Here is a 24,049-nt window from a genome sequence, read left to right as displayed (position 1 = left end):
AGTGCAATATTAAGCTAAAGTTGCATGTGCAAGCGTACCTAGAGAATAACACACAACTGAGCAGGGCAGGGCCGGCAAATGATCATCAATCATTACCTGTCGTTTGGTACCCTAAAAACACTTCAGCTAATAAATCAAGTGGGCAATTAAATGAATCATGTTCTTGAAATAAATAGAAAATAGAATTAGCAATAAGGAATCAGGATGGAGTCTTAGACTTTGGTTTGAAATGTTTGTTCATTTAGTCACATTTAGTCGTCTTAAACCTTTACCTTCATTGACGACATTTGAGTTCACTGGAGGCACACCTCAAACACACTGCATCCTTCTGTGACATCACGAGAAAAAACAAAAAAATAAGCCAAGATATCAGGAAGAGAATTGTGGGCCTCCACAAGTCTGGTTCATCCTCGGGTAATGTTTCCTACCTGAAGGTGCCATAGTCATCTGTTCGAACAGTTACACACATTTATAATGACCATGGGAATATCCAGACGTCATAGCGCTCAGGAAGAAGACAGGTTCTGTGTTCCAGAGATGAACACGCTTTGGTGTGAAATGTGCGTATCAACCCTGGCTAAAAAACAAAGCTGAAGCTGGTAAGAGAGTGTCTAACAAGTCCTGTACCAACATGGGCTAAAAGGCCACTCAGTGAGGAAGAAGCCATTACTCCAAAAGCAACATAAAAAAGCCAGATTACAGTTTGCAAATGCACATGGGGACAAAGGGCTTAATTTCTGGAGACGTCCTGTGGTCTGATGAAACCAGAATTGAACTGTCCGGCCATAATGACCATCGGAACGTTTGGAGGAACGAGGGGAAAGCTTGCAAGCCTGAGAACCCCATACAAGCTGTGAAGTTCAGGGGTGGCAGCATCATGTTGTGAGGGTGTTTTGCTGCAGGAGAGACTGGTGCACTTCACAAAATCAATGGCATCATTAGGAAACATAAAGCTACATCTCAAGACATCATCCAGGAAGTTAAAGCTTGGGCACAAATGGGTCTTCCAAGTGGACAATGACCCTAGGCACACCGCCATATTAGTTACAAAGTGACTTAAGGGAAACAAAGTCAACGATTTGGAGTGGCTATCACAAAGCCTTGATCTCAATCCAATGGTAAATTTGTGGGCAGAGTTATAGAGGGATGCAAGGCAGCCTAGAGGCAGCCTAGAAACCTGACCAAAATGGGCCAAAATTCCTGCAAACTCTTGTGGGGAGCTTGTGGAAGGATACCCAATATGTTTGACCAAGTCATACAGTACAGGAAATGCTACCAAATAGTAAGAAAATGCATGTAAACTTCTGACTTTGAAGAAAGTAATAAAAAAATGTTCTTTATCATTATTCTTGAATTTAGTTAATTTAAATAATTGTGGTAATCCTAACAGACATAAAACAGGAAAAGTTTAGTCTTATTCTCTTAGAATTACAAATTGGAAAATTCATATTAACAACTCCTACTAATGTACTGTCAATACTGGTTTAAAATACACTGTCACTGTTGCCACTACTGTAGCCAAGCACCGCATACAACCCAACTCCAAAATATCTCTTTAAAATGTGCAAAATATGTCGTCAGTTTGGGTGATTGAACACCTTCTTTCTGTTTGCAGGTACACTCTTTCCTTTTTTTAAGTGCACATATCAAACCTCACATAGCATTGATATAAAAGCACTCATAGCATCAGGCTATTGCTTCATCCATTATTCCCCCATCTTTCATTTTACATCATGTTCTACATCTTATGATCCCCCACCGAAGGTCCCCTGCTGTGCATGGTGCACAAGTAACTCAGGAAGACTAAGGAGGAAACTCACCTGCTACCTTATTTTCCAGAAGTTCTGAAGCGTGCATATATGAAAATGGAAATAGAAAATGACACACTGTAACGGCATGAATTAGAGGTGATTATAAGACTCACCTGCAGCTTGTTCAGAGGCTGTGGCACATCTTTTAACCATGGTTGGTTTTATAGAAAAAGCTTTCTCATGCTCTGAGGAGCCTCAAGGCATCGGCAACAGTGTGCCTCAAGTTTGAGGTATATGTCAGAGATTACATTATATATTAAGAATGTAAATAAGGTATACAGAGTGCAAAAATAGTATCAAAATAGAGTTTAGAGATCTGTTCTAATGGAGTGAAAATGCTGATGCATTGTCCATATTTAATTTCTGCTTTCATCCTTCTGTCTCATGTTTCCATCGTGTTCTACAATAGAAAAAAAGAAAGATTTGATTGTTAGGCAGATGACACACTGCTCTTTATTTACATCTGATGATGCGGCTGCTGCTTAAAAACCTTTTATTTGCATTAACTTAGAGTGTAATAATAGGCTTTAGATTTTCCACTGTTACACGACGGCAAAACACAGATTGTTGTTCTGGTCGAGTTGCGTGATTAGAATCCATGACTATCTACACAGACAGATATCCGTGTCACAGTTGTAGAAATTGGACACAAGCTGTTGCTCAAAGCACTCGTCCATGAAATGTGTTTGCTGGTAGATCTGCGAGATTAATAGGAAAAGGAAAATTATAGCATGTGCTTGTTTGATATACTGATGCTCTACAGGGTGTGTGTACATGACATTTTAAAGCACCGTCTAATACTGCTTGTAAATTAACTGTTTTGATTGGTTTAGAGCTGCATGCTGTGTTGAAAGGCTTTATGGGACTTTGTTGTAGTCCACGGCCCATTTTGTTTACTAGGGGAAAATTAAAAAAAAAAAAACTCCACATAAAATAATATCTGTTCAGAGTTAGAACATGTAAATGATTAATACTGAGCTGCTTCAGACATTTCAAAGCAATGGTATGCAACTTTTCTACCTTAAATTCTAGATTTAGAGTGAATCTCAGAATACAGTGACTTTGAATGTTGAGATTGGAATCCAGACCATCTCCACAGATTGCCAACCTGCTTTTAGAACTGTGTAACTATGGAAACGGGTAGTTTAAACAGCTCTGAGCCACTGGTTCACACACCAGCCTTCAGCTAAAAAGAAGCCAGTTAGCCCTGCATGGTACAGTTTAATACAGTGACTTAGCAAAAAGGTGCTTTCACATTTTAGCTCGTTTGTTCCAAATTAGATGATGAAATGTGTCGTTGCTACATTTTCCTTGGACTGTTTTATCTTCACACTGCAAAGTGCTAAAGTAGGCTGAAACACACGGCAACAACAGGCTGTCCATGCATCATTACATCAACGCTTGGATTTAAACAAATCAAGGCGCTGGCTAGCTACTGAAACTGCCTATCAAAACAGTTGTGAGCTGACTTGGAGAAGCTGAGGTCCAATACATAATCAACAAGAGCATATTAACCAAAAATTGACATAACTGAAAAAAAAGCTTACAAACTAAGCAAATGTGCAAGAATGGCTGTCAGAGCTCTGCCAGTGTTACAGTCTAACGTGTTGTGTGTGATGCTTACCCTCTGAGCACTAAGCTATTTTTAACCATTTTGTCTTGCCTGGACTTACTGACTTAGTCAAGCTCCAAACACCCTTTTCATTTCGGACACCCTGGGCTTTAAGAAATATGTGAGCTGCAGTACAGAAGAGGATTAGGGCCACTGAAAAGAAAAAAAAAAAAAAAAAAAAAGACCCAAAATTTGTTTTTACTTGTGAGAAAAAAAGTCAGAATTCCGAGTTTAAAGTTGGAAAGAACTCTGACTTTTTTCTCATAAATAAAAAAACAAAATTGGGTCCCAAATTTTGCTGTAGCAGAATTTGAACATCTTTGGTCTTCCTACTGGCTTCTCCAGTAATGAAGCTCTGAGGTGACTAAGCCTTTTCACCTTATCACTGCCAAAGTTCAGAATTGCTATGCCTATTCATATTCAGCCCTAACATTGCCTGTTTTTAAATCAAACTTAAAAATGCACTTTATTCCCTGGCTCTGCTTGAGATTTGGCTGTATGTCCTCTTTGTTTTCATTAATCCTTTTCTATCCTCCTGGTTTTACATGGTCCTGTATTTTATTGTGTTTTTATGTTTAAAAATTTTCCGTTCAACCTTTTTGTTGTTTCTAAATGTGCTTTACAGATACATTTGGTTTGAGTTTCCCCACTCTCTCCTTGCCAACAAAATCAGTGTTTTAGTGTTTGTCTACAGTGAAGTTGCACTGAGACCTTCACTGGGTGCCAAGGTGCACCACCAATCCATTCGTGACAGCACCTACATATCAGTAAAAGTGCTTTAAACTTTTTGCTGGCTTCTTATAGCAGTGAAATAAAAACGTCCCTGAAAATCAAACTTCAACGAAAACAAAAAGTTAAGAATTGTATCAATAAAATGACAGTAAATGACAAGCTCTCCAAGCTTCACTCACTGTGCCCCTGACTAAAATGTCAGCAAAGGTGACAATCAAACCATCCAGCAGAAGCGGTAGCAGAGTCATTTCACTCTCTGGTTGTGTTCTTCACTTGTGCAGGTGAGCATTGAAGCAGTTGAGCCCATCAAAAGTTCAACATTGAACTGAAAAGACAGAATCCTAACCTTACTGCTAACCCCACTCTCAGCTAACAAAAGTGGCCCAATTACACCACTTGGTGCAACTCTTTGTAGTTTTACCGGGGGGTTGGTTTGAGTGTGTCCCCTGTGTTCTGTCTCTAAAGGCTTTACAGCAAGGATCGACACCGGTGGGAGAAAAAGTGAGAAAAATAAACTCAGTAGACTTGAGTGTGTGCTGAGCTTTAAGAACGAGTTTTGATATAATGTTTTATTGTACCACTCTACCAGGCCTTCAGCTCAAGTCACCTGGCTCAAATAAGTGTGTAAACTGTAACACATTTTTTTTTTTCCCCATCATTTAAAATATTATCTGATAACAAGCCAGGATACAGACTCACAGCAGAGAACATGCATATATATTACTGAGCTGCAAACACCAACCTAACACCACTATGGCCTGAAATGGGCCCCCCTCTGTGCTGCATTATCATAGACTTGCTAAATATCCACTCAAACACAACATGTGGAGATGTGGTGTATGCTTTACAATAGGAACACCTGCCTTCACCTGGACATGTATGCTAGCTGGAAAAATGTCTCCATCTGCTGCACTTTATAAGCCAATCATTGTCTTTAACTCACCATCAGCTAAACACCCACTGGTGCCCAGTTGGGGTTAGGGCAATGTCTGGCAAGGAGCAATCACAGAGATTGAGTGTTTGCATCCATTATGCTGTGTAATAGGTGCCGGCATAGATGTAGTGGTGAGTGCAAGAGCTGGAAGACCACTGGTGATTTTTTTCTTGACAGCAGAGGCAGTGGTACCCCCAAATTTGATTGGCCAACACAGGTCTTACCCTAAATACTCAACCAGGTGTTAAGCCTTTGTTGCAACAGGCAGCTAATAGCTTCCCTTCCCCAAGAACTCGGAACCTTTTCTGCTTCTCTACAGCAGGAACCAGGGTCTTGATTTAGTTCTTGGGTAAGTGCTAGGTAACATCTACCCCCTAGAGAGTCCCTGCTATGGGCGTCAAGACCCAATGTTTATGGGTGGGTCAAGTCCCCTCAACTTTTAAATCATCCCCTCTCTTTGAGTGTATCACAAACTCAACACATCTGTCTGTCCATGCTGCTGTATTTTCACAGCAATCTTTGTCAAATCCAATCCTCCTCACTGGTACAATGATTGAATCAATGCAGCAAGTGGTTTGAGTTTAGAGAAAATCCAGGCTTTGCAGTCTTGTGACACGCCTCCTCCTTTTTTTTCACTAAGTTCTGCCAGACTGGTAAACAGAAACTTAGTCATGCCATTTTATGTTCCTATCTAAGACTGAGGGCTACATTCCATTTTTCATGAACAGCTACTGTTAAAAGTTTGATCATGTTGCACCTGCAGGCTTAGGGCAGCAGGACTGGGTGTTACAATCCCTGTGGTTCTAGTTGCATCAGATTGTTCTAGGAGATGACTGAGGTGAGCTATATGAAAGTTTACACAACACAGAACTTCAAGAAACACACATGATTTGGGGCTATAAATATGTCTTTAGTAGTAGTTACTGATTAGCACTTCTTGTTGCTACATATGTTTGGCGGTGTGGCTGTTCTGGGATCCCCCTGCCCTTCCATGAACCTATGTGGAGAGCATCAAGCAGGAACAGCACATGTTCCTACTCTTCCTATGCCGATAGGGAAAGCCTAAGGCAGGGAGAGAAGCAGCAAAAACAGAATGACACTGATATAGTCAGAGGCAGAATGAAGGAAGTGCTGGGGTGGAGGAGGGTTGAATGAGCAGCTTGCAGAGAGTGTGGCCAGGCAGAGCAGTTTAAATAAGGCAGTGTAAGTGTAATCAGCCAATAGCATGCTTCGAGCAAATCAGCTGACCATCAGCTGATGAGAGATCAGCTGATCTCAATTATGCTCAACTCTGTGGCCTGCCTAAACTAATGATGTACGCTCAAAATTTAATGCCTGACAAGGCAAATAGACAATCATTTTTGGGGTTTTGGGAAGGCCAATCAGATTTCAGGGGAACCTGTTAGGCCCTAACTACCACTGGCTCCACCCCTGGAATGGTATTGGTACTGCTTTTTGCTGCTGTAATCCATTAGGGAGATAGAAAACAAAATACTGTCATCATTTTGGTTGCCAATGTGTTACCATGCACAGTGTTGTCTCAATCTCTCTGGTAGTGCGTGAACAGAATCTGTTAGTGGGTGATGGCTTGTGTTTATCATCTCCTACACCACACAACACCAGCCAAGTAGTAAAATCAGTTATTAGTGGTCACCATGGGCGTAGCACAGGGGGAAAAAGGGTACTGATTCCCCGGGCCCACAGCAGAAAGGGGCCCTTGGGAAGCCTGCAATGAAAAGTGTGTTTTTATTTATTTATTCTTATTTATTCTATTAATTAGTGTTCTATTATTAGTAATTAGTAGTTCTATTAAAGCAAAGCAAAAGCAACTCAATGAATTGGTCAACATACAGAAATTTGTATCAAATAGAGTAAAAAAAAAATGCTGGGGGGCCTTGCTCCTGCCTCAAAAATGTCCAGATGCTATAGTCCAGCACTGCAAAATAATGCAAGTAAATTTAATTTAACCATTGTAAAAATCTTGCTCTTTAATCCAGAAATTATTGTTCAAAAAATACATTTAAATGCATAGATATTTGGAAAAATGACACAACATTTGTTGCTTGGCTAGCTGGTTAAGGGGAGCCCTGTGTAATATTCTTTCTGGGGGACCAAAACCAAGATTTTTAAAAGCCTTACATGCATTGCAGGCTTTACCTGCTGCCCTGCTACTTGGAAAAAGCCAACTAATATTGCTAACATTTTTTCTTTAAATTCTACTTTTGTTAAATGTAAAAAAAAAAAAAGTAAACCTTATAAAACTAATGGATTGTCTAGATTCCATGACTGTCATCAGGCAGATCTATCTTGCAAAAATTCTTTCGTAGTCCAACAATTACTGGACCAATCAGCATCATTTTAGGAGAATGAGGTGGTAGCTATGGATGGGGTTTAGTTTTTCACAGCTGCCCCCAGGGAAACGATTAGCTCGGATGTAGCTATAGTGGAAATTTTCTTTCAAAATTAGACCATTTTTTTTGCCAAAGAAGAGCAATGAACTGCATTGATCTAGGTTGAAAATATATTTTTGCTTGACTGTTGAGCTCCCATAGATAAGGCAATGGGGTTGCACATGCCCACAATGTCATAGGTTTTCTGCCTCATTCATTAAAGGCTCTGATTGGCCTGTAATGAATGAGACAGATGGAACTTTTGTCCAATCGCTTTCTGCACCTGGCAAACACAGACAATGTGAAATATAGCCCATGAAGGGGATTTATAAAAACACTCAAAAACATTGTAGCATACAAGGAATACTTTGACCTTCTGTAATAAAGATGTCATCAAATAAAGTTCAACTCTACGAATTTATCTACAAAGGAGCTAATCAAAATCATCATTTTTCGACACTAGCTATTTTTCTGTCATGCCACAAAATGTCCTTGAGCAATAAAAACGCTTTAACACAATTTTTCTTCTGTTTTCCAATGGGATAATAATTTTATCCAAGAAGGCTAACCTTATAACCTTGCTGTGGCACCACATTCAACATTTCCAATCATGTTATAATGTAATATTTATTACCCATGAAGACCATAAGCCTTGAATCCTGCTCCAGAATGGCATCGTAGTTTCCATACTTGGATTTACAGGATAGTTGTAGAGGAAGTAGTTTTTCCAATGCAATCAAAGAGGAATGTAAAGGACAAGAAAAGAGACAGAAAGTAGAAAATATTTGAAGTGAGATAAAGGTTACTGTTGGTATGAAAAAAGGAAGTCTCCAGAAATTTGCTTTTAAAGGATCAATGTGAGGTACTCCTTGAAAGGGAAGCTTCTCATTGTATGATGCAGGATCGGTAGTGGCTGATGCTCTGATTGGAGTGAGAAGGGTCATTACAGCACTGAAGTACAGGAGCAAGAAGAGTAATCATTTCTGGCAGAGTAGAGAGCGGTGTCTGTGTAAAGGTCTAGATAATGGCCAAGGGAACAATCCCTTTAAATCCTTTTAACACAAACACAGGTATTTTTAAGGGGCAGAAAAATGTAGACCAAAGCTTCATTTATCTACATCCATTTTATCGAACCAACCCCTATCACCACAAAAGGTTTATTTATCACTGGCATGTCATTTTGCAGGGATGTGTATTATTACAAGGTAAAACAGCAAGTTGCTCTTTAGATCGTACCAAGGCAAAGTTGTATGGTTTTACTTTAATGTCCTGCATGCTGATATTGCACAATGGCAGGAATTTGCTAATAGGCTTGGTGACAACCTACAAGGTTGTAGAAGAAGCAAATGCAAAATTAGAAAAAGCTGCAGTTCTCCTTGAAGCTGACTCCAAAAAGGAGACAACTGACCCTTATTTTATAAAGCCCAGCTTCACAATAGACAAAAAAGTGTCTAAAGCCAGTGTTCATTTTTTTGACTGATTATTTTCGTTATAGTTTTCGTTAATAGCCTTTTTTCCCCTGACGAAAACGAGACAGTAACTAATAAAAACAAGTGCACAGGGACAAAAACTAAAATGAAATTAATTTACACTTTAGTCAACAAAAAAAGACGGGACGTAAATGTTTGACAGAGACTTTATCCAATCAGATCTAATTTCGTCATGTAGAAAGTAGGGACGAGTTAGTCATATATCCAATAACAGCTACTTTGGCTGTGTGGAAAGGTGGGATGAGATACTGGGGCGATCCAGTCACAACTGCTTTTACTGCATGGTGGCGGGTAAGTTGGGGAGGGATCCAATCTGTTGACTATATTTACTGTAAATTTCGTCAACTAAAACTAGACTAAAACTAAAACAATCTAGATGACTAAATTATGACTAAATCTAAAAGATATTTTTGGCAAAGGACTATAAAACTAAATTAAAAAGTGCTGTCAAAATTAACGCTGCTTTAAAAGTGGTTTACCTTTCTGGCTCAAACTTATTAAAAGTCATCGACCTCTGTATGACTACATGGTGGCTATGTCTACCTTTAATTGAGGCTGTTCCTTGCAACTCAGTGTGCAGTCCATTAAATGCATATTAAAATTAGACTAAGTCTAAAGGCTAAGAAGTCCAAATTTTGCAAATTTAGCATCATTTACTCAGCATGGCTACACAAAAAAAAAAAAACATTCAATCTGCAGATAAGCCATGTCAGAATGGTTGGTCAAGTGTGGCTAACATTAGCATTGCTTCTTACTTTCAATCCTTATTACAGGCTAACATTTACATTTGTTAGTTTCACACTACTCCAGTTAAGTAAATTCAATCTGACACTGCCTTCAGGCAACTTTATCAAATTTTTCTTTGTACAAAATACTGCCTAAATGTTCCACACCAATGTATACGATCTGTCCACTGTGCTGTATCTAGCTAGTTAAGCAGTATGACAGTATAGCAGTAGCTGTTAAAAAAAAAAGAAAAGAAAAGAAGAAACTTTTAACTGGCATAGCAAGCATGTTTCAGTTTGTAGTTTAAATCTAACAACACTGTTCAATGAAGAGAATGGCTTGATGGGCAACTATGACATAGCCAAAGAGTAGGGTGGTGAAGAATGAAGGTGCTTGGTGATTTAACACTACTCATACAGCCAATATCATAACGCAGACATTTCTTTTAAATTAAAACTTTAGACTCCACTGTGGCCCCCAAGAAGCAAAAAACAACCACACTGATAAGGACACATTAGGGAGCACTGTGAAAGTTTAGTACAAATCCTTCAAGGATAGAAGGATATTTGACTTAACTTTACCGCTGACTGAGAGGCCGAGAGTAATTGCAGACTTGGACTCGTGCATTGGGCGATGGGTTCACTTGGCAAGACAGTGTGGTGTTCCTAGTATCTGAGCATGGGTACATAAGTTAAAGTCTTTCAGTCCTTGGTCCTTTTGGTCTTACTATACTCTTGAGAGGCCTGGACGTTGACGTTGGCAAGAGACCAGGATGCTTGCCATCAGGAGACCAGAGCAGTACAGGACCAAGGTTGACATGCTTCCATACCTGACCTTACCTGGGTTGTGACTTGGTTAAGACTATTGGATTCCAAAATGATTCCAATTTTAGCAAATGTTTAGAGCAAAATTGAGTTTGATATCAGTGGCAATAAATAAATCAAATATAGTTATATCTTGTACTTTGATATTTTTACTTGATGTATTATAAATGTGTTGTTTGATCATTTATTTATATTAAAGTTGTGTCTTTCGACTTCTTTGAAGCACTTCTTTGTGCTTTGCCATTCTTTATGTCCAGTCTTATCAACCCTCCTCCTGGTCAGTCTTATTGTACTCAGAAAAATACAGTTAAATCTTTCTCTCTATCCATCTGTGGACACTTACCCAGCGTAAACACAACAACACAATGGCAGCTGGAGCCTGAACACCCACACATCTCCATCAATGTCACCATCTGTAATTGGTTTGGAAACTGATTTAATTGTCTGGACGTGTGGACAGATACAGCTCTACCTCAGGTTACTGTATCTCCTGCCTGCTGGAATATATTAGAATCACTCCAGTATTTCAACAGAATTTCATCAGTTCATCCACATTCACCCACAGTTTTTCTATTTAATTGGATATCATCCACTCCATCCTCCCCACTCAGCCGTCATGATGGCACATTCACCATAACACTCACTGACAATTTCATATTTCAGAGCATCAGTGTCAGCGAGAACTGACATTAATGAAATTCCTGTCAGTACTTCATCAAAACACTTCTCAACAGAATCTCCTCTAATGAGTTTTAGAGCGAGTCGTTACGCCCTTTGACACGTATCCTTCTTGTCAGCAGGTGGGGAGGTTTGTAGTGGAAATTATAGTTAGAAATGAAGATGTACTGTACCCTGTGCAAACGCCAGGTGAAACTACTGTAAGTCAGATTATCTAACAGTCTGTCATACTGTATAACAATAGTGTTACAGTGTGGAGGTTTGCTGAAAATATCTTAAATATACAATTTAAGTAGTTCACCTGGACATGCATGGAGAGCTATGGGGAAATTCTTGTCATTTCACATCATATTACTGTGTATAATTGTGTGTATTACCAACAAATATGAAACTGACATTGGAGCTCTACCACCGATGCATCGTTAGCTTTTCAAATATTGCAAGTATCCACAGAAGTTGGTGTGACAGGCTTGAAATACTGTGAAGTTGCTGAGCCTTCACTGCACAGGCCTACTAGTACACTGATGACACTAGGGTAGTATGAGCAAATGCCCTCTGTTAACGGAATAATAAGGAAATGAATTGGCCTGTTGTTTGATCCCAATGACATGTTAAAGTCTAATGGGAGGCAGGAGCATGAGATGAGAATTAAAGGAAACAGAAGATAGCTGGCATTTTAAAGCTCTGAGTGGACTTGTATGCTGCAGTTATCATCAGAGAATTTCTACATACAGTTCTGTGAATACATTTTAGGCATGTTTGGGCCAAAAATTGAGGCTGCAGTTAAGCATTTATGTAGTGAGGAAAGCACCATCGGGTGGGAAGGGGGATTGACACAACCCTCAATATGCTCTGGATGTCCTTGCGTATTACCAGGGGTACTGGAAAATTATCTGTTGAAAACAAAGTCAACACTTTTTAGGGTGGAGTAAGGGGAGGATGTGGGGAGTTAGCATGGTGCAGGTTCCATGTAGACAGGTAGTCGGGTTGCTGCAAGTCCCTAGTTGTGCTGTGGATGTCCAAAGAGCCCAAAAACTGCTGAAAGCCTCTGGGTGTATTACTAGGGGTAAAAAAAAAAACTTGTACCAAAGAAAGGCCATCAAGTTTGACCTTGGCTAGCAAGTGTCACACTTGTGTCGACGTGTTGAGCTGGATTTTTCTCCTAAGTGTGCTTTTAACCCTCTGAGCCTTCTGCTTTTATTCCCTTGGACTTTTTGCCTTAAGAAGCTTGTAAAACATCAACCCTGTGGTGCACAGTCAAGCTCCAAACATCCCTTTTTAAAGATAACCTGGGCTTAAGCATTAATGTGCTGCAGCACACTCACTTGAATTAAAAAATGGGACTATAAAGACAAAAGAACAGACTGGACAGAAATTAGAATTCACAGATTATGTGTGCCACACAGAAAACAATAATGACTATGACTTTTTCGCACAAACTTGTCCTCTCATCTTTTGGGGACCAAAAAATGAAAAAATAATCTGTGGCAAAAGACTTCAAAATATTCACACATTACAAAACATCCTTGTGCTTCTCTGTGTTTTTTAGCCATTATTAAAAGCAGTGACACAAAGGGACACATCACAGTCTCTCTGGCTCCCTATTCTAGAATAATCTGGCTGTTTCCCCCAGGATCTGTGTGGTTTTGCACAGTTTGGCACAGATGGAACAGATGTTCAGTGTTTGATTTTCTGTTATGTATTTAATATTTTGAGACCCCCAAATGTCACCAAAGTTCCAGGCTTGCTAGAAGCTTCCATAAGGGATTTGAAGGCATGGATAGCGTCATTAGAATGTCACAGCAGCTAACTTCAAGAGGAACAAAAGAGGCTAAGAATTATGGTTCGAAAGTTACGTAGAAAGTTTACATTTTTCTTTCAAAAATGTGTTACCTCTCATCATGTACCACATGGCAAGTAGTCAGGTTTGAGATGGTTAATGGAAATGGTGATGTACTATGAAGTAAAACTTCTGAGGAAAGCAACTTAGTCAGATGTGTCTTCCACAAGTTAGTCGGTTCTACAAGGCAGCTCTGGCTCCCATTTGAGAGCCATTTTCCGTTTTTAAGCCAGTATCTAAGGATGGCATTACTGTATAAGACAAGAACAAGAACAAGAACATGTTACTCAAAGTTAAAAAACTAAATCATAGGCACTTACATCTGTTTTTGCCTTCTGAAAGCTCTCCATTGTGCCGTTCTAATGACGCTGTCCATGCCTTTGTAGCTCTTACAGAACATTTTCTAGTGAGCCTGGAACTTGGCTGACTTGGCTCTTTAAAGATTATCCACACCAGTAGCTCTGATATTGGACGTCTTTCCATCATTTATAATGCATTTTTTCATTGTTACTGCAGTTAGCAGGTTAGCCCAATGCCATATTGTCTGTTTATATCCCAGAATGCATTGCGACTGGGCCGTGACAACTAAAAGCAGGCTGTTCTGTTGTCACGTCATACTTTGCTGAACACTGCATGTGCACAGACTCAGGAACTACTGAAGACAACCTGAATGACTCATAAAAGAGAGAGGCTGTGATTTGTCCCTGAGTCAGGGCACTTTAAATAATGATGCAAATTCCCAACAGCGCAAGGAGTTTTTTTTTTTTTTTTTTTTTTTTTTTAATGTGAGTATTTTGAAGACTTTTTGTGACTGAATGATTATTTTTAATCTTTAGTCCCAAAGAGATGGGAGAACAAGTTTGACAAGAAAAAAAAAAACAAAACAAAAAAAACAGTTATTTAATGTGTAATGTGCTTAATACATAAAAATGTTGGACTTCTAATTTCTGAATAGTTTTTTCTTTTGTCTTTATAGATGTATAACTTTTTTTTTTAATTCCAAGTGACATCACTGCAGCAGACATATTCTTAAAGCCCAGGTCGTCCTGAAAAAATGCTGTTCAGAACTTGACTGTACATCACGGGGTGGATGTTTTACAAGCTTTGTAAGACAAAAGTACAGGTGAGACACAATGGTTAAAAAATGCTGAGCCAAATGATCCAGGTCCTTAGAAAGAGATGGAATTCCCATCACAACCAAGGCTGGACAGGCATCTGCTGTGAAACACAGACAATACCAGTCAGAATCAGAATTGAGTTTTATTGACAAGTAAATTTTCACATACAAAGAATTTGCCAATTCTGCACTTTATGGCATCAATCTCGGTCCTGACATAGAAGAAGAAAAAAAATTAAGAGGTTAATATGAATAAAAATAAAAATATGAAGAGACTAGAAATTGATTATGCTAGAAAAATATAGTAGCAAAACAAAGGTACAAAGTTGAAAAAGACTCTAAAGACATGCAGGTTTTCTGGTGATGAGATTATAGTGTAATTTTCTGCAGTGATATGGTGTAATTTTCTATAGTCTGCAGTGGTTTTACTGTTCACTGGTCTGACTGCAGAGGGGAAGAAACTGTTCTTGTGGGGGTAGGTTCTGGACCTGATGGACCTCAGCCTCCTGCCAGAGGGAGGGCTTTTTTTCACATGCATGCCTCAGAGTCTTGGAGGCGTACATGTCATGGAGAGATGGTAGATTGCAGCCAGTCATGCTCTCTGTAGAGTGACTGGTACCCTGCAGCATGTCTCTGTCCCCCAGCATAGCACTGTGATGGGTTTATGGTTCCAAACCTAGCCAATCTGTGCTGAACCAAACCAGACCACTGGATGGAGATGGACCATACATGAGCGATGTCTCAGTCCCCTACCATTTTTCTGCAAGCTTTTAAAACATTTTTGAAACATGCTTGAGTCAGTAATGGGCTGATATCTGAAACCAGAAGCTAAAGTATTTGACCAAAGAATCTTATGGCAAGAAATAAAAATCCCAACTAATACAAGAGTTAGTGACTTCAGCAGATGTTTGCATTTCTACAGCCTCTCTAAAACTAACTTAGATCTGTTCCATAGGCCTAGATTTGTTTGTGATGTTGTTCCCTAATAAGCTGACCACACAGAATCCTTGTGTTGTTCTTTTTAATTCACCGTACCATGGTGAATCATCATGATTGAATCGGCACTGGAAAGGAGACATGCAGGGTTGGAAATAAGATTGAAATCACCACAAAGGCGAGACATCTGTCTCCAAAGGGCTTTGAGCTTGTTATTACAGGACGTATCAAGACCAGAGGAATTCCAATACACAGCAATCTATCAGGTTTGTCACTCATAAAAATGTAATGTTCCCTACAAGCTGCAGTCAGATCTCTGCCTGAGCATGCCCACACTCACAGAGGTATCTGTTGTCATGGAGCGAAACATTCACAAAATGATGCATTTCCATATCAGAAATGATATGGAACAGCCTGTGATTTTCCCCCTCGGCTCACAAATGGGATCCTGATAAAAAAGGAAAATCTCCTTCAGAGGAATAGAAATGAGATGTGCCATGTTCCTTTGTTATATGTCGTACCATAAAGGTCATACAGCACAGCGCTGTACTGGAAGTCATAAAACAAAAGATGAATAATTCAACACATTTATAATTTTACCACATTGTCATTTACAGTAAAACTTCTCCTCTCTCCGCTGGTTTACTGTTAGTCATGTAGTTTCATTTGTTAGTGAATTAGCATATCGTTTTAAGTGACAGAACATTGAAGTTATGCACAAAGGAAGAGCTTTCTTCCTTTAGTTGTCTTTTATCTCGACCTTCAGCTGCCAGAGTCTCAGCACAGCTCAAACAAAGCTGAGCAAACCTCTTCAGTGGATTTTCAGTTTCACAAACAAGATTTTTGTTTCTGTTTGAATAAGAACAACACTTTGGGGGGGGGGGGTGCTTAATAAAAAGCACACATATTTAGTAAAAGGAGCAGGAGTATGTCAACGTTGTCAATCTGTTTTAAAGGGGAAAAACTGATGCTAGCTTGGTGAGTTTTATGCTACATAGCATCAGCCACTTTCTTAACTGTACCCTGTAGAAATATGCTTCGAATTTATCAATCCAAAAAAAGTTAAATAACCTTTAATACCTTTAAGAACACTTGAAATTGTTCATCTTTTTGTTACATTCATGTTTGCAAACTTCTTCTTTTTGCCGCATTTGTAAAATGGATCTTTGCAAAATACTGCCACCTACTGTCCATTAGCAGAACAGTGGCAGGAGGGCCTTATCTAAACTCATAAAGAGCCTTCTGTTAACACTAGAAGTAGCTAAAAACTCCTCAAGATACCAAAACTTTTCATCTTTAGGGCAGTGATCATAGCTGGCCACCCAGGGGCCACATCAGACCCCCATAACACTATCAAATTTTAAAAAATTAAATAAACATCCTTTTGACATTTAATCAACACCCAAAATAATTGAGATTGAAAGAGTTTCATCAGGAATGATTTTATGTTCCAGAATTTAAGTTAAGAATCCACATGTCAGCTGTTACTAGCAAATATGGGTCTCCCTTGAAATGGGGCTTACCTGGCTAAATAAAGGTTAAATAAATAAAAATAAAAAATTATGCATATTAAACACAGATTTATTGGTCAGTTCCTAATAAAAACTGTTGTTTTCTATGCCAGCTTTCAGCTTCATGGGTTTTGAGGGTGTCATTTTCCTGGTGGGGTTTTTCACACAGCATGTAAGTATGAAACTCAGTAATGGACAACATGACAGCCTCAGCAATATTCTGCTAAAATCTCTCAATCGCCCCCTTGTGGCTGGTTGCAATATAGGGACTTATCTCACTGTTAGAGCCAGACAATTAGCTAGTTTGAAAGTTCAGCCCTTGTCTAAATGCAGTTGATGCTTTAGGATAAAAAAAAAAACTTAGAATAACTCAGTTTGTATGTGGAACTCATGTTCAGGTACGACGCAAATTATTGACCACACTGACGTAGGCCTCTGGGAGTTTGTGGGGGCATGTATGAGGATTAGGGGCTGCACGGCAGCGCAAGGGTTAGCCCTGTTGCCCCACAGCAAGAAGGTCCTGGGTTCACTCTGGCTTCCTCCCACCACCAAAAACACGCTCACTAGGTTAATTGGTGACTCTAAATTGGCCGTAGGTATGAATGTGTGTGCCTGGTTCTCTGTTTGTATGTCAGCCCTGCGATTGATTGGTGACCAGTCCAGGGTGTGCTCCACCTCTTGCCCAATGACAGCTAGGATAGGCTCCAGCCCCTACGTGACCCTGATCAGGATAAGATGGATGGATGTATTAGGATTGATGCCACGTATCTGAAGTGAAGTGGTGAGTCTTTTCATGACAGGCAGTGCAACGAGGTATTCTGTTTTATTGGGTCTTTGATTTTATTTTTGCAGAAAATGTTGTAATGTGACACTTTGTAAATACTTGGATGTGTTTTGCACCATCAATGCATTTACAGTTCTCACAGCGTGTTGGCGTGTTGAAAAGACCTGAGCATAATGATGATGTCATAGTATTTTTCAACATTAAAAGCCCATTTCAGTGAACTTACCTGTGTCTGTTGTTGTGAAGAAAGCTACAATATCTCTCAGGTCCATCTCTATAATTACTAAGGCAAAGTTCAAAAGTCAGCATTTGTGATGCGTTGTGGTATATTAGTGCCCATGGCATGGGTCACTTGCACATCTATGTGGACTTCAATCATACAGAGAGGTACATATGGCTTTCGAGCAGCATATCCTTCCATTCAGACAATGTTGTCTTCTTATTCAGAGAGACAATCCGAAGACACATTCTGCACAAGTTACAACAGCATGGCTTCACAGTAAAAGAGCATGGGTTTCGAGACTGAACTGCATAACTGTCCCAAGAAATATGAGATATACAGAAAGCATGTATGGGGAAAAAATCCACTTTCAATAATTCAACAATTAGAGTCTTATAAGAATAAAGTCACGTTGCAAATTGTCTCATCCCGACTTTTCTGAAAATGTTCAAAAATGATTTTCAAATCACTGTATTCTGTTTAATTTACATTTTACACACACACACACACAAAAAACAACTTTGGGAATAGTAGTTCCATAAGTTTTACTTTCTCTCCTTTCATAATGAATAACTTGCAGTTTTGTTCTTAATTTTACCGACTGAATTCATTTCTGTTCTCGAGCTAAACAGAAATGACTTTCACACTGCCTGAAAGTTTAGGAACAGATGGTAATGGGGAGCTACCAATTATAGAGTACAATGATAAAAATAAGAAAGAAAGAGAAGAATACAAAAATTTCCCAGTAGCTATAGTTCAACTGACTGAGCAAAATACATTTATGTGTGCTATTCATACTGGTACAGTAAAAAGAAGAAAAGGAAACGGAAACAAGACTACAGTTTCTTGCAGACTTTCATTTTCATTGTACAAAGACATAGCCAGGTTTACTTGAACTTCAAAATCTTTTTCAGTGCACTGACAAAGCTGGAGATCAAAAGTCCCTTTAAAGTTCTAAGAAGCTGTACCACTATGAAGCCAGTCCTTCTACTGGTATCAGAAGTTAGAGCAATTAACCCAGCGTTAATTAGAAAAAGTCCCCTCCTGTAATTCAGCCAGATGAGACCGAGGTGCAGGATGGTACAGTGGATGATTCATGGCCCACTGGTAATCACACAAGAGCAGGAACCAGGATACTTGAATTAATCACACCTTCATTTACTGCACAGAAATTGCCCACCACGGCTTTATGATTTAGCTGTGTTTACTCGCTGAATATATAAATATATATATCTATCTCCCAAACACCTCCGTCTCTGAGCTTTTCAGTATGCTTGTACAGTCGTGGTTTAAACAGTTCTGAGGCAGCTTTTAATACCTCGGAGTATTCAGAGGAACTGCTGACTTTGTTGTGCATTACAATGACTCCGGTTCTTTCAAATCCAAAGACGGCTTTTGGGCTTTCATCTCACATTTCAAACAAGGTTAATGAGCACTCAGAATGTACACTGAACATTTCCCTGTCCATAGGTTTACTGCAGCTCTGCGTCAACATCTCTCTTCATTTGCTACCTCATTTCCAAAAAGGTCGGGATGCCGTGTAAAATGTAAATACAAACAGAATGCAATGATTTGCAAATCTGACGTAAACTCATATTTTTTCAAATAAAATAAACAACATATCAGATGTTGAAACTGAGACATTTTAGCATTGCATGGAAAAAATATTAGCTTATTTTCAATTTGATGGAAGCAACACATCTCCAAAAAGTAGGGACCGGTATGTTAACCATTGTGCAACTCTTCTTGAGTCTGTAAACGTCTGGGCAGTGAGGAGACCAGTTTCTGGAATTTTGGGAGAGGGATGTTGTCCCATTATTGTTTGATATAAGGTTCTAGCTGCTTAACAGCCCTGGGTCTTCTATGCTGGATTTTCCATTTTATGATGCTCCTAATGTTTTCTACTGGTGAAAGAGCCAGACTTCAGGTAGGCCGGGTTAGCATCTGGACTCTTCTTCTGTGAAGCCATGCAACTGTGAAGGATGAGGTATGTGGTCTGGTATTTCCAGATGTGTAAGCTGCCCACGCCATAGACACCAGTGCAACCCTGTACCATCAGAGATGCAGGTTTTAGAACTGTGTGCTGATAATAAGCTGTATAGTCACTCTCCTCTTTGGTCCATGAGACACAGTGTGTTTTTAAAAGAGTACAAATTTTTTATTCATCTGACCACAGAACAGTTTTCCACTTGCCTCAGTCAATTTTAAATGAGCTTTAGCCCACAGAAGACAGTGGCATTTCTGCATGGATGGCACAGTGAACTTTGTTGACGGGCAATGATTTCTGGAAGTGTTTCTGAGCCCATGCAGTGATTGACAGAGTCGTGCCTGTTTTTAATGCTGTGCCATCTGAGGGCCCAAAAATCAACCTTGTCCATTGCACATAGAGATTTCTCCAGATTCTCTGAATCTTTTGATAATATTATGTACTATAGACAGTGGGATATTCAAATTCTTCACCATTTTATGTTAAGGATTTTTTTTAGATTGTTCCACCATATGTAGATGCAGTTTTCTGCAGATTGGTGATCTTCTGCCCATCTTCTCTTCTGAGAGACTCTGCCTGTCTTAAATTCTCTTTACCCAGTACCTAGTCATGTTACTGAACTAAATATTTGCTAAATGCTCCCACAGCTGTTTTTCCATTAGTACACTCACTTTTCCAGACATTTGATCCCCTGTCCCTACTACTACTATATGTTGCTGCCATCCAATCATGAAATGGTAAATTGTCTTAGTTTTAACATCTGATATGTTGTTTATGTTCTACTGTGTACATCAACACCCCTGAGAGATTGTTTGAATACTTGGATCCACTAAAAATGGCTAAAGAAGCCCTCTAAATGGACAACATTTTACAAAGTACCCTCAGTGATGTCCTCTAAGATGACAAAATTTGATTGGGTGCGCTCAATAATGCCTTTTCAGTGGTAAAATTTGGCAAAGTGCCTCTTTGATGCCCTGTTACTGGAAAAAAACAGAAAATATTTCATCTAGGATGTCCTCTGAGTGGACAAAACATTAACAAGGTGCCATCAATGGTGCCCTCTTAGTGGACAAAAGTGAACAAAGTCATCTTGATGAGGCTCTGTAAAGCCACATTATGTAAAAACGACGCATTATGTAATAATCCTAACCATAGGACTTAGTGTGGGCCCCAAGATATGCCCTACCCAACTACCTTGCCCTAACCCTAACCGTTTAGTGACTTAGAAAATGTGGTGTTATTACTTGATGGATGGAAAATGTATTACATTATTACATAATGTGGCGTTATTACATAATGTGGTGCTACAGGCTCCTTAAGTGGGCAAATTTGACTGTGTCCTCTTTGGTACCGGCTAAGTGGTAAAAGACTTGATTAGGTACCCTTTCAGTACACAAAACATAATGAAGTGCACATGTTTAGTGAAGAAATGCAACAAAGTGCCATGAAGTTTATTTTCACTGACTTTCTTTTTTGTGTATCCTTTGAAACTAAATGTTAAATAAACTTAGCACCAAAAGTAAGTAAATTACTGTACAGGGCTTGCAGGTGCTAACAACCAGGTGCTAACAATCAGGCACCTGGGGGAACCAGAAGCTCAAAACAAGAGTCGGTGGTAGAATAAGCTGTTTGGCATTGGCATTGGCTCTGCTGCTCATCCCACAAATGCATGCTCCTTACAAATGTGGCTTCATTTGAAGAAGAAATACACAGGCTCTCCAACAGTATAAGATTTATTGCCAAGATGCATTGTTACAACTATTTCACAAATATATGGCTGCTTTTTGTGCATTGGTGCCCCTCCACATACAGCAGGTGCCCTTTTTATAATTTTCGCCCCTGCCCCTTAATCATCTGAGTGCACCACTGGATAAAAGGTGTAGTTTAGCTTTTAATCAGGTAACTCAGCCTCGGTACCATCACCCACCCAAGATAATTTATTTAAGCAAGAGAAAATAGAACTCTAGCTTACATATCAAAAGTAGCAATTGTAAGTCACTGTTCTCAAGTTAAGACCTTAACTGCCTCTCTTTGCCCCATCTTTTCCCATTGAATTTGGGGCTATTCATAACAACACCATAACAACAACATAAACAATTTATAGCTTCTGTATTTCATATTAATGTGTTTAGTAGTGCCTGCTGTCATTCACTGAGTACAAATCTAGGTGAAGGAGGCAGGTTTTCTTCAGCTATATGAGCATTTATGGTTTACAGGTCAGAAAAAACTATTTCTTCACAGTGAAGTAACCGGTATAAACTGACTGTGAGTCAGCAGTTTTCACACTTGTATGCACATGCAGCTCCACATCTCTCCCAATGGACCTCTGTCACTGCTGTTGCAACACCTCGTGTATGCTGAATTTGAAGCAAAGGCAGCTGCAGATTCAGTTAGTAATGCTGCATCAATTCAGCCAAATTTAGACCTTTGCATGAAAGCATTGATGGAGTACAATCAAAAAGGTACATTTATCCAATCTATAATGTGCTGGCATTTGAAGACAGCTTAAATAAAAGACCATCTTTTCCATCAGCTTAAAAGTGACAAAGAAAATACCCCAGCAACCATCTGAAATCAGTTTTATTTTTAGCAGATCTAGCCTTCTGTCTTATTTTTTTCCCACTAAGGAGTGACTATTCGACAACACACCATAACGCCAAAGCTGAAGCAAAAGAAGAAACCCCTTCTCACCTGCAGAGAGGTGCTACATCAATTTTCTGCAAGCCAGTCAGGCCAGCAGTGTGGTTGTACTGGCAAAAGTCTGAAAAGCAGCATTAGCTTAATGCTCCCAAATGGTGGAGCAGCACATGTTGCCAAATACTGTGCTAAATCTTTGACATTTTATACCCACGCTCGGCTATCATACTAGTACATCCATTTCTCATGTCACCGAGCTCCGTGAGAGAACTGATGGAGTGTGACAGCGGCGAAGATTTTACACACCGACCTGGAGGATTTGAGTTGTCTCCATTTGATTGGCATGACATGACCTCCCCCATCTGAGACCCGGGGGCAGATACGGAGCCGGACTTGTCATACATCTAACCAGCAGTGGGCTGGATGTCTGCTGGCAGCTCAATTACCACGCGTCCAGACAGAGATGGTATTTGAGTCACTTATCAGCTGTTCGCCCATGCAGGTGACTCGCAGTGAACCCTGAAAAGTAAAAAGAGGAGACTCCAATTACCCGTTTGAAAAACAGCCCACCCTTGCTGTCCTCCAGAACCAGTGTACATGTAATGGAGAACAATTACCCCTCACCCATTTCTCACCACAGATATGCCACGCTGAATTTCTTAATAGTGTAATTTGTCTGGAGCAGGTGTGTCATTAATGCTTTTTTATAGATAGACATGTGGCACTAGTGCTGAGATAAGACTTCTAGAACTTACTCAAAGATGAATCCTGTCACCTTTGATGACTGTGCTCCAATGGTGTATCATATCAGTGCCCTATATTGGGACTTTGGTGTTATTTTTAGGAACTCTTATTGCTTAAATCCTCTCCTCCATATCACAGGATTAAAGGATTCCTAAGGTGTGCAAGTGTATGTGTGTGTGGAGCTGGATTTCTACCAACACCCCAGAGAAACAGTACCTTCAGCGCCTTTCTGTAGTGTCTGCAGCTTTCTTGACATACATTCAAACGTTCACGCTCTTTAAGGTTTCAGCATCAACTAATTTCTTAGACACTGCAGAAATCTGCACCTGAAAATGCTTAAGCAATAAGTCACTGAAGTCACTGCACCACTAATATAATATGAGGTTAGTCAGTTGTTCATTAAATCTTAACAACAGATGAATTTTGTATCAAATATTAATCATTTAAATGTGCTAAAACTGGATTGCATAAATGCTGTGGTTAGATAAGGCAGAAACATCCTTTCTGGGTAGTTGTATTTTGTTAGTTCAGTGTCAAAGTAACAGTGACTTCAAATGGATTGAAATCATTCAATGCTGTTGTCAGCATCGATCTCTGATTATGCCTCAGCTGCAGTGTGGAGTATCAGAGTTGATGTGGCAAATCACAAAATCATATGATACAATATTTCACATATGTTACCTTACGTTACATAACTTTCCGTTAAGAAACCTGATATGATAGGATACAAAACTTTATGATAAGATATAAAAGGATATGATATGTTATGATACAATATGATACAGTACCTTACATTAAGCTACGTTACATTACAATATGATATATGTCACAATAGGATATGATATGATGAGTTACAATAATACATGATACATTTAATTGTGTTTTGATATGATACCATATGATACAATACTATATGATGCCATCCTACACATTACGATATGTTACAATAGGATACAATAGATTACGAGACAATATAATTACGTTCCGATATATATGATACAAAACGTAACGTTACATAATGTAATATTGCATAACATTAAGACACACTATATTGCCAAATGTATTCGCTCTACTGC

Source organism: Cheilinus undulatus, linkage group 4 (assembly GCF_018320785.1).
Source record: "Cheilinus undulatus linkage group 4, ASM1832078v1, whole genome shotgun sequence".
NCBI classification, from domain to species: Eukaryota; Metazoa; Chordata; class Actinopteri; order Labriformes; family Labridae; genus Cheilinus; species Cheilinus undulatus.
This window is presented reverse-complemented; position numbering follows the sequence as displayed.